Source organism: Scyliorhinus canicula, chromosome 2, assembly GCF_902713615.1.
Source record: "Scyliorhinus canicula chromosome 2, sScyCan1.1, whole genome shotgun sequence".
NCBI classification, from domain to species: domain Eukaryota; kingdom Metazoa; phylum Chordata; class Chondrichthyes; order Carcharhiniformes; family Scyliorhinidae; genus Scyliorhinus; species Scyliorhinus canicula.
Window position 1 is genome coordinate 50,886,392 of NC_052147.1, and position 15,332 is coordinate 50,901,723.

Consider the following 15,332-nt stretch of genomic DNA (forward strand, 5'->3'; position numbering starts at 1 on the left):
GTTACTGTTAAGGGGCTGGCCCTGGTGCCATGTGGAACACAATCGATTCCAATGGAAAATGGTGTAGGATTCATTGGGTCCGTGATTGACACTTAGGAGGCCGACAAGTTGCAGCAGCACATACACATTACAATCCCCGTGCACACTCATCCAGCCAACAAGATGACACTGGTTCTGCTGGAACGCGCCCATACAGCGGATGGATCAGTTGGAGCCAGAGGGCATCTAGGTTGGTGGCCTGGGGGGACACCCATATGACCCGTGGCCCTAAGTTCACAGTGGGCAGTCAGTGGTGTGCAGCTGCATAGCTGTCTTAAAGGCTGCGGCAGTGGTGTTCCGTGTCCGTCCACCCCGACCCCACAGCCCACCTCCTGGCCACCCCCCCCAACCCCGGCCAGCGGCATAACTGTCAACAAACTATGGCGCTGTTGGATACATTCCATGCGCCCTCTCTATCCCTCAGCAGCCCGTTTCATGATTTTTAAAAGCACAATTAAACCGTGCCATCAGGAACTTGGCCCATCTGAGACAGAGCATCACGGAGGCCGCAGAAAATAGCAGGTCAGGCCCGCTAATAATATGCAAATGGTGTCTACTGTACGTGCGTTCAGGACCACATTGATACCACTGTTGAAGTGGCGTAGAATAGCGTTTCGGCATCAAATCGGCACCAGCGGCAATTTTTGCATTGGAACCTACTCTCAGTCCAATCACGTTTCATGATTTTGGGGCGGGATTCTGTGACCCGGCCCGGTGGGGGGGGGGGGGGCGTGAATCCCGCCCCGCCGCTCCGACGCCGACCGTGATGTTCTCCAGCAGCCACAAATTTGCACCGAAGGCAATCACGCCGCACACCTTGCAGAATAGCGAGGGCCAACGTGACGCTGTGGGCCCCGGGGCTGCTCCAATTCTCCAGGCCAGATGGGCCAAAGTCCCGCCGACATGACCACGGGTGAGTGCCGGGGAGGGTGTGTGCCGGGGAGGGAGGGGCTGGGGAGGGTGAGTGCCAGAAGGGTGAGTGCCGGAGAGGGTGAGTGCCGGGAAGGGAGGGCGCTGGGGAGGGTGAGCGCAGGAAGGGTGGGTGCCGGGATGGCGAGTGCCGGGAGGGAGGGGGCTGGGGAGGGTGAGTGCCGGGGAGGGTGAGTGCCGGGGAGGGAGGGTGCCGGGAGGGAGGGGCTGGGGAGGAAGGGGCTGGGGAGGGTGAGTGCCAGGAGGGTGAGTGCCGGGGAGGGAGGGGCTGGGGAAGGAGGGTGCCGGGGAGGGTGGGTGCCGGGGAGGGTGGGTGCCGGGGAGGGTGGGTGCCGGGAAGGTGAGTGCCGGGGAGGGAGGGGGCTGGGGAGGGTGAGCGCCGGGAGGGTGGGTGCCGGGAGGGCGAGTGCTGGGGAGGGTGAGCGCCGGAAGGGGGAGCGCCGGGAGGGTGGGTGCCGGGTGGGAGGGGCTGGGGAGGGAGAGTTGCGGGAGGGTGAGTGCCGGGAGGGTGAGTGCCGGAACGGAGAGTGCGAGGAGGGTGAGTGCCGGGGAGGGTGAGCGCCGGGAGGGTGAGTTCCGGGGAGGGTGAGCGCCGGGAGGGTGGGCGCCGGGAGGGTGAGTGCAAGGGGGGTGAGTGCCGGGAGGGTGAGTGCCGGGGAGGGAGGGGGCTGGGGAGGGTGAGTGCCGGGAGGGAGGGGCTGGGGTGGGTAAGTGCCTAGGAGGGAGGGGCTGGGGAGGGTGAGTGCCGGGGAGGGTGAGTGCCGGGGAGGGTGAGTGCCGGGGAGGGTGGGTGCCGGGGAGGGTGGGTGCCGGGGGAGGGTGGGTGCCGGGAGGGTGGGTGCCGGGGAGGGTGAGTGCCGGGAGGATGAGTGCCGGGGAGGGAGGGGCTGGGGAGGGTGAGTGCCGGGAGGGAGGGGCTGGGGAGAGTGAGTGCCGGGGAGGGAGGGGCTGGGGAGGGTGAGTGTCGGGAGGGAGGGGCTGGGGAGAGTGAGTGCCGGGAGGAAGGGGCTGGGGAGGGTGAGTGCCGGGGAGGGTGGGGCTGGGGGGGTGAGTGCCGGGAGGGTGAGTGCCGGGGAGGGAGGGGCTGGGGAGGGTGAGTACCGGGAGGGTGAGTGCCGGGAGGGTGTGTGCCTGGAGGGTGAGTGCCGGGGAGGGTGAGTGCCGGGAGGGTGAGTGCCGGGGAGGGAGAGTGCCAGGAGGGTGAGTGCCGGGGAGGGAGGGGCTGGGGAGGGTGAGTGCCGGGGAGGGTGAGTGCCGGGGAGGGAGAGTGCCAGGAGGGTGAGTGCCAGGAGGGTGAGTCCCGGGAGGGAGGGGCTGGGGAGGGTGTGTGCCAGGAGGGAGGGGCTGGGGAGGGTGAGTGCCGGGAGGGTGAGTGCCAGGAGGGTGAGTGCCGGGAGGGTGAGTGCCGGGAGGGGGAGTGCCGGGAGGGTGAGTGCTGGGGAGGGAGGGGCTGGGGAGGGTGAGTGCCGGGGAGGGTGAGTGCCAGGAGGGTGAGTGCCAGGAGGGTGAGTCCCGGGAGGGAGGGGCTGGGGAGGGTGAGTGCCAGGAGGGAGGGGCTGGGGAGGGTGAGTGCCGGGAGGGTGAGTGCCAGGAGGGTGAGTGCCGGGAGGGTGAGTGCCGGGAGGGTGAGTGCCGGGAGGGTGAGTGCCTGGAGGGTGAGTGCTGGGGAGGGAGGGGCTGGGGAGGGTGAGTGCCGGGAGGGTGGGTGCCGGGGGGGGGGGGGTGAATGCCAGGAGGTTTAGTGCCGGGAGGGTGAGTGCCGGGGAGGGTGAGTGCCGGGGAGGGAGGGGGCTGGGGAGGGTGAGTGCCGGTGAGGGAGAGGCTGGGGAGGGTGAGTGCCGGGGAGGGAGGGGCTGGGGAGGCTGAGTGCCGGGGAGGGAGGGGGCTGGGGAGGGTGAGTGCCAGGGAGGGAGGGGCTGGGGAGGGTGAGTGCCAGGGAGGGAGGGGCTGGGGAGGGTGAGTGCCTGGGAGGGAGGGGCTGGGGATGGTGAGTGCCGGGGAGGGAGGGGCTGGGGAGGGTGAGTGCCGGGAGGGTGAGTACCGGGGAGGGAGGGGCTGGGGTGGGTGAATGCCGGGAGGGAGGAGCTGGGGGGGTGAGTGCCAAAAGGGTGAATACCGGGAGGGTGAGTGCCGGGGCGGGTGAGTGCCGGGGCGGGTGTGCCGGGAGGGAGGGGCTGGGAGGGTAAATGCCGGGGAGGGAGGGGCTGGGGAGGGTGAGTGCCGGGGAGGTAGGGGCTGGGGGGGTGAGTGCCGAGAGGGTGAACACCGGGGAGGGAGGGGCTTGGGGGGTGAGTGCCGGGAGGGTGAACACTGGGGAGGCAGGGGCTGGGGGGGTGAGTGCCGGGGAGGGAGGGGGCTGGGGAGGGTGAATGCCGGGGAGGGAGGGGCTGGGGAGGGTGAGTGCCGGGAGGGTTAGCGCCGGGGAGGGAGGGGGCTGGGGAGGGTGAGTGCCGGGAGAGTGAGTGCCGGGGAGGGAGGGGGCTGGGAGGGGGGGGGCTGGGGAGGTTGAGTGCCGGGATGGTGAGTGCCGGGGAGAGAGGGAGGGGCTGGGGAGAGTGAGTGCCGGGAGGGTGAGTGCCGGGGAGGGTGAGTGCCGGGGAGGAAGGGGGCTGGGGATGGTGAGTGCCAGGAGGGTGAGTGCCGGGAGGGTGAGTGCCGGGAGGGAGGGACTGGGGAGGGTGAGTGCCGGGGAGGGAGGGGGCTGGGGAGGGTGAGTGCCGGGGAGGGTGAGTGCCGGGGAGGGTGAGTGCCGGGGAGTGTGAGTGTCGGGAGGGTGAGTGCCGGGAAGGGTGAGCGCCGGGGAGGGAGGGGCTGGGGAGGGTGAGTGCCGGGAGGGTGAGTGCCGGGAGGGTGAGTGCCGGGGAGGGAGGGGGCTGGGGAGGGTGAGTGCCGGGGAGTTTGAGTGCCGGGGAGGGAGGGGGCTGGGGAGGGTGAGTACCGGGGATGGTGAGTGCCGGGGAGGGTGAGTGTCGGGGAGGGTGAGTGCCGGGAAGGGTGAGCGCCGGGGAGGGAGGGGCTGGGGAGGGTGAGTGCCGGGAGGGTGAGTGCCGGGAGGGTGAGTGCCGGGGAGGGAGGGTGAGTGTCGGGAGGGTGAGTGCTGGGAGGGTGAGTGCCGGGGTGGGAGGGGCTGGGGAGGGTGAGTGCCGGGAGGGTGAGTGCCAGGAGGGTGAGTGCCGGGGAGGGAGGGGGCTGGGGAGGGTGAATGCCGGGGAGGGAGGGGCTGGGGAGGGTGAATGCCGGGGAGGGAGGGGCTGGGGAGGGTGAGTGCTGGGGAGGGAGGGGCTGGGGAGGGTGAATGCCGGGGAGGGAGGGGCTGGGGAGGGTGAGTGCCGGGAGGGTGAGCGCCGGGGAGGGAGGGGGCTGGAGAGGGTGAGTGCCGGGAGGGTGAGTACCGGGGAGGGAGGGGGCTGGGGAGGGTGAGTGCCGGGAGGGTGAGTGCCGGGGAGGGAGGGGCTGGGGAAGGTGAGCGCCGGGAGGGTGAGTACCGGGGAGGGAGGGGGCTGGGGAGGGTGAGTGCCGGGAGGGTGAGTGCCGGGAGGGTGAGTGCCGGGGAGGGAGGGTGAGTGCCGGGGAGGGAGGGGGCTGGGGAGTGTGAGTGCCGGGAGGTGATTGCCAGGAGGGTGAGTGCCGGGAGGGTGAGTACCGGGGAGGGAGGGGGCTGGGGAGGGTGAGTGCCGGGAGGGTGAGTGCCGGGAGGCTGATTGCCGATAGGGTGAGTGCCAGGGTGGGTGGGGGCTGGGGAGGGTGAGTGTCGTGGGTGGGGGGGGTGGGGTGCCTGGCCAGGTGGCAACAGTTGCGACCATGCAGCCTACGGCACCTGGCTGCGGAGGGCGGGTATGTACAATGATGATGTGTCATCTATCCCCCACTCCCCACCCACTGCAGACCGTAATGTTTTGGGCACCACCCAGCGATGTTGGCCTCCCTGGCGGGAGCTGCCCTTCTACATGTTGCCCTGGGGGACCTGGACCAGGAGCGTGCCATGGAGGCGGCGGAGGCTGCCGTAGAGGAGCTTGCCGCAGAGAGACAGGTGGCAGGCGCCCAGGCTGGAGGACCACCCGCCGACAGGACGAGGAGGAGGAGGAGATTGTGGTGCCACGGCGATGGAGACGCCCGATGAGGCCCCGTGTGAACCGGCGCCGCTCGTCGTACCTGGGTCTCACGGACCGGGCATGCAGGAGGTGACTGAGTATGAGCCAGGAAACCGTCGCCCATATCTGCCACCTGATGGCACACCGCCTGGCATTGGGGGAGGACACGCTCTCTCGGTGGCCGTCAAGGTTACGGTGGCCCTGAACGTCTACGCGACGGGGTCATTCCAGTCACCGAGTGGGGACCTGTCCGGCATCTCGCAGGCACCGGTGCATCGTGCAGTGACGGACACCCTTTATGCCATCGCAGACTGCAACATCCAGTTCCTTGTGGACCGGGCCAGCCAGGATGCCTGGACAGCGGGATTCGCTGCCGTGTCCAGGATGCCCATGGTCCAGGGGGCGATCGATGGGATGCATGTCGCTGTGCAGCCACCTGCGGATAACAGGGCTGTGTTCACGAATAGGAAGGGGACCTACTCCATGAACATTCAGGTGGTCTGCGACCACTGCATGATGATCCTGCACGTCTGCGCCTGGTACCCGGGCAGTGTACATGACTCATTCGTATTAGTGCAGTCGTTCATCCCCGTAATGTTCGAGGGACGTCACCCCCAGCTGAGGGGCTGGTTGCTGGGTGACTGGTTGCTGGGCGACAAGGGTTACCCGTTAATAACGTCTCTACGGAGGTCACAGACTGATGCGGAGAACCGTTACAACGATGCCCATGGAACGACCAAGGGTGTGGTTGAGAGATGCTTTGAGCTGCTGAAGATGGCTTCAGGTGCCTGGACCGATCTGGAGGGGCCCTCCAGTATCCTTCGGACAGGGTCGGCCGCATGGTTGTGGTTTGCTGCATCCTGCACAGCACAGCCCAGCCGTGGGGCGATGTGCTGGAGGCAGAGGGCGGGGAGGGGGAGGGGGAATGGGAGGAGCAACACGACGAAGGGCAGGCCTCCCCAGATGAGGATGGGGGAAAAGTACAGGACAGAAGGGCTGGACATGGAAGGGAGGCTGCCCACCGTTACCGGCTGGGCCAGCGGGCACGGGACGGGTTGATAGCCGGTTCACAGACTAGGGGGGTGTGGGAATAGCCGGGTATGAGCACAGACAGCACATTATGGCACCAGGCTACCACCCTCCTCCTCCCCTCCCACCCACCCACCCACCACCAACCACCCTCACATCACCCCCATGCATACCTCCCCTCCATTGCACATCCACCTGCGGCACACTGGGCAGAGCTCACACAGTCGCCGATGGAAGCGTGTCTATTGCAGGCCATGGAGGATGATGACAACCCGCTCTGTGATGAGCTCTGGGCTCTACATCATTGGACAATGTCTGACCCATAGCCACAGCACCACCCTCCACCCGGACCGTCCCTGCATGCGGCCGTGACACTGCAGCGCAGGGTCCCGTCGTCTGCCCGGGAGGGATGGAGAGGGCGACCTGCGAGGAGGGGTGGGGGCACACTCACCTGAGGCCGACGTCCTATCACCCCTCACACACACACTGGCACTCACCTCACACCACACCCCCACATGCATTGGAGAGAGCACAGAGGCAGCTTCTGCAGGTGTGAAAGTGATTTTAATGATAAACAGTTCATACACGTGCCCTAACCCCTATAACTAGTCTGTGGCCTGCATCTGTGCCAACTTACTCAGTGTCTAATTTTGTGGCCTTACGTCGAGGTTGTTCCCCAGACGGTACAGCAGAACTAGAGGTGGGCTCCTGTGATTCCTGCCCTCTAACTAGGGTCCCCTTTGGTGGCCGTTTCCTGGGGCGGCCCGGCCTAGGTGGGCCAGGCCGCAGTTCGGGCGACTGGGATGGCGAATTGCCAGCCTGTCCAGCCCGTTGCCCACCAGATGCACCCAGGACGGAAGGCGGGGGGGAGGGGGGCGGAGTCCAAGGTGTCACGGTGTTCCGGGACCTCCCCGAAATGGGCCCCAGCACCTCCTCCTCCCTCGGGGTGCCCGATGGCCCCCGGGCTGCTGGGTTTGCGCCATGGCCTGCAGAGACTAGGCCATGACCTGCTGAGACTGGGCCACGGCGTTGAGTGCCTCTGCGATCTACTGCTGGCTCTGCCACCACGAGGGACCCACGGGCGCCGCCATTTTGGGTCCCGGACGACATTGTGGGTCCTGGGCGCCACCATCTTGGGGCCCCGACCCCACGTGCGGCCGACGGGCGCCGCCATCTTGGACCAACACAGAGGACCCCACCAGCGACTACTCCGCAAGTGAAGACAACCCAGACCTCCTGCCACGACTCACTGCAGTGACTCTCGACCAGTCGCGGCAACGCACGCTCTCCACGGCGACGACACAGATCCTTCTCAATGGACACGAAACGAGCTGCCTACTAGACTCCGGGAGCACAGAGAGTTTTGTCCACCCCGGTACGGTAAGACGCTGTGCGCTCCCCGTTCACCCGATCAAGCATAAGATAGCTCTAGCCTCAGGTTCACACTCCGTCCACATCACCGGGTGCTGCGTAGCGGACCTCACGGTCCAGGGGAGGGTTTTTAAAAATTACAAACTCCTCGTCCTCCCCCGCCTCTCCACACCAGCACTCTTAGGACTGGATTTCCAGTGCAACCTGCAGAGCTTGACCTTTAAATTCGGCGGCCCTATTCCCCCCTTACTGTCTGCAGCCTCGCGTCCCTCAAAGTGGACCCCCCTTCCTTGTTTGCGGACCTCAACCCGGATTGCAAACCTGTCGCCACTAGGAGCAGACGATACAGTGCCCAGGACCGGACCTTCATCAGGTCCGAGGTCCAGAGGCTGCTGAAGGAAGGAGTCATCGAGGCCAGCAACAGTCCCTGGCGAGCCCAAGTGCTGGTAGTTCGGACTGGGGAGAAAAACCGAATGGTCATTGACTACAGTCAGACCATCAACAGGTTTACGCAGCTGGACGCGTACCCTCTCCCTCGTATTTCCGACCTGGTTAACAGGATCGCGAAGTACAAAGTCTTCTCCACGGTGGACCTTAAATCCACCTATCACCAGCTTCCCATCCGCGCGAGTGACTGCAAGTACACCGCGTTCGAGGCAGATGGGCGCCTCTATCACTTTCTCAGGGTTCCATTCGGTGTCACAAATGGGGTCTCGGTCTTCCAACGGGAGATGGACCGAATGGTTGACCAATACGGTTTACGGGTGACCTTCCCGTATCATGATAACGTCACCATCTGCGGCCACGACCAGCAGGACCGTGACATCAACCTCCAAAAATTCCTCCATACCGCAAAACTCCTTAACCTCACATACAATAAGGATAAGTGCGTGTTTAGCATCGACCGTCTAGCCATTCTCGGCTACGTAGTGCGTAACGGAGTGATAGGCCCCGACCCCGAACGCATGCGCCCCCTGATGGAACTCCCTCTCCCCAACTCCCTCAAATCCCTTAAACGCTGTCTGGGCTTCTTCTCTTATTACACCCAGTGGGTCCTGAACTATGCAGACAAAGCCCGCCCCCTCATCCAGTCCACCTCATTTCCCCTGTCGATGGAGGCCCGCCAGGCCTTTAGCCCCATCAAAGCGGATATCGCAAAGGCCACGATGTGTGCTATCGACGAGTCCCTCCCATTCCAGGTCGAGAGCGACGCGTCCGATGTAGCTCTGGCGGCCACCCTCAACCAAGCGGGCAGACCCATGGCCTTCTTCTCCCAGACCCTCCACGCTTCCGAACTCCGCCACTCCTCGGTGGAAAAGGAGGCACAGGCCATAGTTGAAGCTGTGCGATACTGGAGGCACTATCTGGCCGGCAGGAGGTTCACCCTCCTCACAGACCAGTGGTCAGTGGCTTTCATGTTTGACAATGCACAGAGGGGCAAGATCAAGAACGACAAGATCTTGCGATGGCGGATCGAGTTGTCCACGTAAAACTACGATATCTTGTATCATCCTGGGAAGCTCAACGAGCCCTGTCCCGCGGTACCTGCGCCAGCGCGCAGATTGACCGCCTTCGCACCCTCCACGCGGACCTCTGCCATCCAGGGGTAGCCCGCTTCTATCACTTTATCAAGACCCGCAACCTGCCCTACTCCATTGAGGAGGTCAGGACCATGACCAGGGACTGCGACATTTGCGCAGAGTGCAAACCGCACTTCTACCGCCCCGAGCAAGCGCATCTGATAAAGGCATCCCGCCCTTTTGAACGTCTTAGTATGGACTTCAAGGGTCCCCTCCCCTCCAACAACCACAACACCTACTTCTTAAGTGGGATTGACGAGTACTCCCGCTTCCCTTTCGCCATTCCCTGCCCCAACATGACCACGACAACCGTCATCAAGGCCTTCCTCTCCATTTTCTCCCTGTTCGGTTACCCCGCGTACATCCACAGCGACCGGGGGTCCTCCTTTATGAGCAACGAACTGCGTCAATTCCTGCTCAGCAGGGGCATTGCCTCTAGCAGAACGACCAGTTATAACCCTCGGGGTAACAGGCAGGTCGAGCGGGAGAATGGCACAGTCTGGAAGACCGTCCTATTGGCCCTACGGTCCAGAGATCTCCCTATCCCCCGTTGGCAAGAGGTCATCCCCGACGCCCTCCATTTAATCCAGTCTCTCCTCTGCACTGCCACAAACCAAACGCCTCATGAATGTCTTCTTGTTTTCCCTTGGAAGTCGTCCTCAGGAACCCCACTCCCGACTTGGCTGGCCGCCCCCGGGCCCATCTTGCTCCGGAAGCACGTGCGGGTGCACAAGTCCGACCCGTTGGTGGAATGAGTCCAGTTACTCCACGCTAACCTGCAGTACGCGTACGTGGAGTATCCCGACGGTCGGCAGGACATGTTCTCCCTTCGAGACCTGGCACCCGCCGGCGTGCGGCCTCAACCCCCCACATCAACACCCTCCGCCCAGTCCCACCCACCCCTGGCGCCCCCGCAACCCAGCGCACAGGAACCCCCTCCCCCGGCCAGAGCTTCACTAGCACCAACCAGGGGTACGGACACAGAATCACGACCGCCGCTCCCAGAGTCAAGGACGGCCACCGGCCCGACGTCACCGGCACCGCTGCGACGGTCCAGCAGAACATCGAGGGCGCCCGACAGACTGATCGCGTCGATCTGATGTTCCACAGGACTCGTGTCATTCAGAGTTCCAATGTACAAGTTGCACGTTTTTGTTCTTTGATTTTCTATTTGTGTACTGTTCATTGCTGTTCATTGTATCTGCACAGTCGTCGCGAGCCAGTGGGCAGCCACCATTTACCTCGGTACACCTCGTTCTCTCTAGTCATACCACCAGTCCAACAACCCCCCCCCCCTTCTTACTCCTGCCCCCCTCCCCCCCCCCCGGCTTCTTTCTCCATAAGGGGTGAACGTGGTGGTATGACTAGGAGGTTTACGGTACCTATCTGCCATTGGTGCAGAGCACTCGCTGCCCATTGGCTCAGGTCGGTCATGTGCTTCTCTGCTGATTGGTTGAGGCTAGTCATGTGACTGCTCACCCATTGGCCGAGAGGCAAGTAGTCCCGCCTACAAGGCGGGGGTATAAGAACCCGTAGGACCCGGCAGTCGGCCTTTCTCTGTAAGTCGACTGCCGGGCACACAACTAGTTGATTAAAGCCTGATATTTGGAACTTCTTCACGACTCGAGTCCAATTGATGGTACATCACCCTCTTCGATCGTCCCTGGGTCCGTGACTGTATCGGACCTATGGGTGGGTGTGGTAACTCCAGGAACCCGGGACCCAACTGGGCAGCAGATGGTTGCTTGCGCCAGGCTGCCCTCCGACCGTCCGGCTGCTCCTACCTCCACCTGCTGTGTCGGGATGGCTGTGTTGTGCGCACCAGTTGGTGTACCAGAGGCCTCATCGCTAAAGTGCCCAACCGAGGTGAGTGTCTCTGCGATGGTGGAGGGTGTAGAAGATAGCAGAGGTGTAATGTCTAGGTCCTCATCAGACCCGAAGTCCGGGCTCCACTTGAGTGGTGCTTCCTGTCCGTCCGTCCCCTGTCCATCCGTCCTCTGTGTGTGGGTGTCCTGTGTGTGGGTGTCCTGTGTGTGGGTATCCTATGTGTGATTGTCCTGTGTGTGGGTGTCCTGTGTGTCGGTGTCCTGGGTGGGTGAGTCCTGGGTGGTGTGTCCTGTATGTGGGTCTCTTGGGTGCTTTGTCATGTGTGTCAGTGTTCCGGGTCGACTGGGACGGGGGCCTGTTGCTGTGGCTGCCCTCCTCGTAGCTAGGTGTGGGCCACCAGCGTCGCCGCCCTGGCACTAGATGGGAGCAGCGTACGCCTGATGTTCCGGGTCTATCCCTGGCTTGCGGGCACCCTGGCACTGGGTGGGGGTGTCGTATGCCCAACAGGCCGGGTCTATCCCTGTCTCGTGGGCACCCTGGCACGTCCTGGGGGCGGTCGGCAACCGCAGGGATGGGTGGGTCGATGTTTGGTCCTGCACTACACAATAAGGCACGCATGGTTAGATATGCAGGCGAGGATGGGGAAGGGGGAAAGAGAGAAGGGGAAAGGGGGGATGGGGAATGGGAGGGATGGGGGGAAGGGGGGATGGGGAAAGGGGGGAATGGGAGGCAGGCAGTGGGGGGTCTCACTTGGTGGCGCGCCCCAACCTCTGCATCCGCAACCTCCCGGTCCTCGTGTCCGCCTGCAAGGTCCTGGGCCCTCTCTTCAAGAAGGGTGCAATTCAGGTGGACCCCGTTTGGTCCTCTCGCGCTCCAGGTTGTTATGAGCGCACTTTTCCTTCGGTGGGGGGGGGCAAGGATAATGGGCAGTGTTAGGCAGACATATACATGCGGACCAGCGGTTGTGTGTATGTTGGCATAGGTTAACAACCCATCCTGCCAATGCAGCCTGCATGGGTGGGTGCTGCCATGTCGGTTTCAGCTAGGGCTGTCCCATCCAGCTGGGGGGTTGGGGGGTGGGTACTCACACTGGCTACCCTGACTAGGTCATTGACCTTCTTGTGACACTGGACACCTGTACTTGCTGTCACGGCCACGGCACTGACGGCCTCTGCCTCCTCCCTCCACAGGCGCTGGCTGAGGTGTGGTGCGGCCCTGCTGCCATGTCCGGGGTACAGGGCCTCCCTCCTCTGCTCTACTGCGTCCAGGAGCGCCTCGATGTCGCGCTCCTGGAACCTCGGCGCTGCGCGGAAGGCGGCTATTTTTTTGGGTCTCCAACGGGGGTGTCTTTTGTGCTGCGACGCTGTGCAGCGTCAATGACGGGTGATGCCATCGTGAATGGCATCACGCCACTGCTAGCCCCTTCCGGGTCGGAGGTTTTCCGACGTTCTGGTTTGCCCGACGCCGGAGTAATTCACGCCGTTTTTGACGCCACGTTGGGCCATCGCGCAGATGGCAGAGAATCCCGCCCTTGGTGTCAGTCAATGGAAAATCCAACCTCATGGCTTTGACAGAAATAAATTGCTGCATTGGCTAATTTTAGATAAGGGATTGAATGTGGGAACGGACTCTTATCCTAAAAAAACTACAGTTTGCTATCACTAATGAGCTTTAAAACCATTTAACATGTCCATAAGTGGGAAAAAGATTGTTCGTTCTTAAATTTCTACTGGGCAGTTAAGAAATAAAATGTACCATTCTTATAGATCTAAATTCTTTCCGCAGAACAATTATCTAAATTTTAAGCTATTACCTGTTTATATATTCTGTTATTTTGTTGGGAATGCATTATGTTTCACATTTTATATAAATATTTAAAGTGCCTTTCATACTTTTGCAAATATACATCTTGCTATTAAAAGGCAGAGTGCATATGATCCCCACCCATAAAACTAAGGGCTTAGAAATAACTTAATTTTACCATGCAGAACTCATTGCAAATTGCTTTTCAGTAAGCATTAGGCCCTTTAAAAATGCATAACATTTTGAATGTAATATAAATAAAAGAGCAAAACGTGGTTTAAAATTCATATTAATATAATCAATTTATGAAAATAGACCTATAAAGTTGAACTTAAAGTGTGCGTTTTTCAAAAATTTGCATTTTTAAATTCTGCTTCCTTTATCTGGGTTGCATTTGAAATGTGCAAAAGCATTTAATTGCCTCCATTTGGATTTTTATGATATCATCCTGACCATTTTTCATTTAAAAGTTATAGTATATTATAGTTATCACAGTTATCTGGCTACTCAGAGTCTCTGAAGGGAGCAGTATGTTATAAATTGCATCTGTGATTCTAAAATGAAAAAATATTAATAAAGTTGCCGAGCTGTGCAAATGTAACACCTGCTTTTATTTCCGCAGTTACCTAGATGCGCTTTGTTAGGGTTAAAGGTGAGAGATTGAAACTTGTAACATTTGGTCATGTTCCTTCTGACCTCACTATTTAGGACAGTCATTTAATTTGATGGAATTCGCCATGCCAGTTTGAAGTGGGAATAAGTTCATTTCAAATGTTTGTAAGTTCTAAGACTGAACCAGGAGCTGGCAACCAGAGTGGCGAGGAGGAAAGTCAAATAGACAAAGGTTACAGTTGGTTCGCAGAAACTTCTAGTTTTTTTTTTAAATGGCTTCATTCTCCCTCGGGCAATATCCTGGAACACTCTCCCTAACAGCATGGTGGGTGTACCTACACCATACGGACTGCATTGGTGCAGGAAGGCGTCTGACCACCACCTTCTCGAGTCCAATTTGGGATGGACAATAAATGCCTTTCTAGCCAGTGACACCCACATTCCGTGACCAAATACATTTTAAAACGGTAGGTGGAAAGGCCTGTTGCAATGCTCCAGTGAAGCTCAATGCAAACTGAGCGAACAAGACCTCGTCTTCCAATTAGGCATGTTGCAGTCTTTTGGAATCAACATTTTGAGTTACACAACTTCACACTATGAACTTCCCCCTCTGTACTGACCCCTTTCCTTTTTTTTTATTTCCTTAGTTTGCCCAAATGCAAATATCCCCTGACCCTCACAGGGCCATCTATCACTTGTTCTTCTGTTTTTGCTTTCATTGAGCGCTGACCTAATAACACCTTGTGCTAATTTTGTCTTCATGCACTATCAGCACTTCTTTAGTCCTTCACGCTACCATTGACCTACCTCTGTCTTGTGGCCATGACATCTTTGTCAATCTTTAGCTGTCAACTATTGCTAACCTTCTATTCTGCTTCACCTCCTTCACGCCCTTTCCAACTATATAACCATATTTCTACCCTACTTCAGTTCTGAAGAGGAATCATATGGACTCCATGTTAACTCCTTTTTCTCTCTCCACAGATGCTCCAGACTCGCTGCGTTAATCCAGCCCTCGCCGGCTGCCATATTCTCCGGAGCTGGGGTTTTGGCAGGGACGGGAATCGCGCCGTGCCAGTCGGTGGCTGCTAGCAGCAGCCCCCCACCCGGCGATTCTCTGGCCCGCGATGGGCCAAGTGGACGTCCGTTTTCAGCGGGTCCCGCCGGCGTAAATCACAACAGGTCTTTACCGGCGGGACCTGGCTCCACGGGCGACCTATAGAGTCCTCGAGGGGAGGGGGTGCGGGTGGATCTGGCCCCAGGGGAGTGCCCATACGGTGGCCTGGCCTGCGATCGGGGCCCACTGATCCACGGCCGGGCCTGTGCCGTGGGGGCACTCTTTCCCTCCGCACCGGCCGCTGTCAACGTCCGCCATGGCCGGTGCGGAGAAGAACCCCCCTGCGCATGCACTGGAATGACGCCCTGGCGCTCCCGCACATGCGCCAACTCACGTCGGCCGGCGGAGGCCCTTTGGCAGGGGTTGGCGTGGCGCCAAGCCCTTCCGCGCCATCTGACATGGCGCCAAACACTCCGGTGCCGGCCTAGCCCCTGAAGGTGCGGAGGATTCTGCACCTTCGGGGTGGCCTGACACCGGAGTGGTTCACGCCACTCCTTGACGCCGGAATGGCCCGCCCTGCCGGTTCGCGGAGAAACCCGCCCCTGAAATCATACTGAAATTTTAGGCCGGAATTCTCCAGCTTTTGGATTCTCTGTTTCTGCTGGCAACGCACTCCAACCCAAGGGTTTCCTCGTGGTGTGGGGTGGATTATTATGATCCCGGATCAGACCCTAACAGTTGCTAGGATACTGGGCAGAAACCCCAATATTTTATTTAATTTGTAAGACTGAGTAAAGGATACCTTGCTCCACGAGGGATTCCACACACAAATAGGCATACGGTGTATTAAAGCATACTTTGTATTACTAATAGTATTACTAACTTTAACATTGTGAAGAAAATAGCTTTTAATTATGAGTTAAATAATGCTTAACAATGACAATGCAACACTCTTAACTTCTATATTTTATCCCCACTCAAGCAAACCCCAGC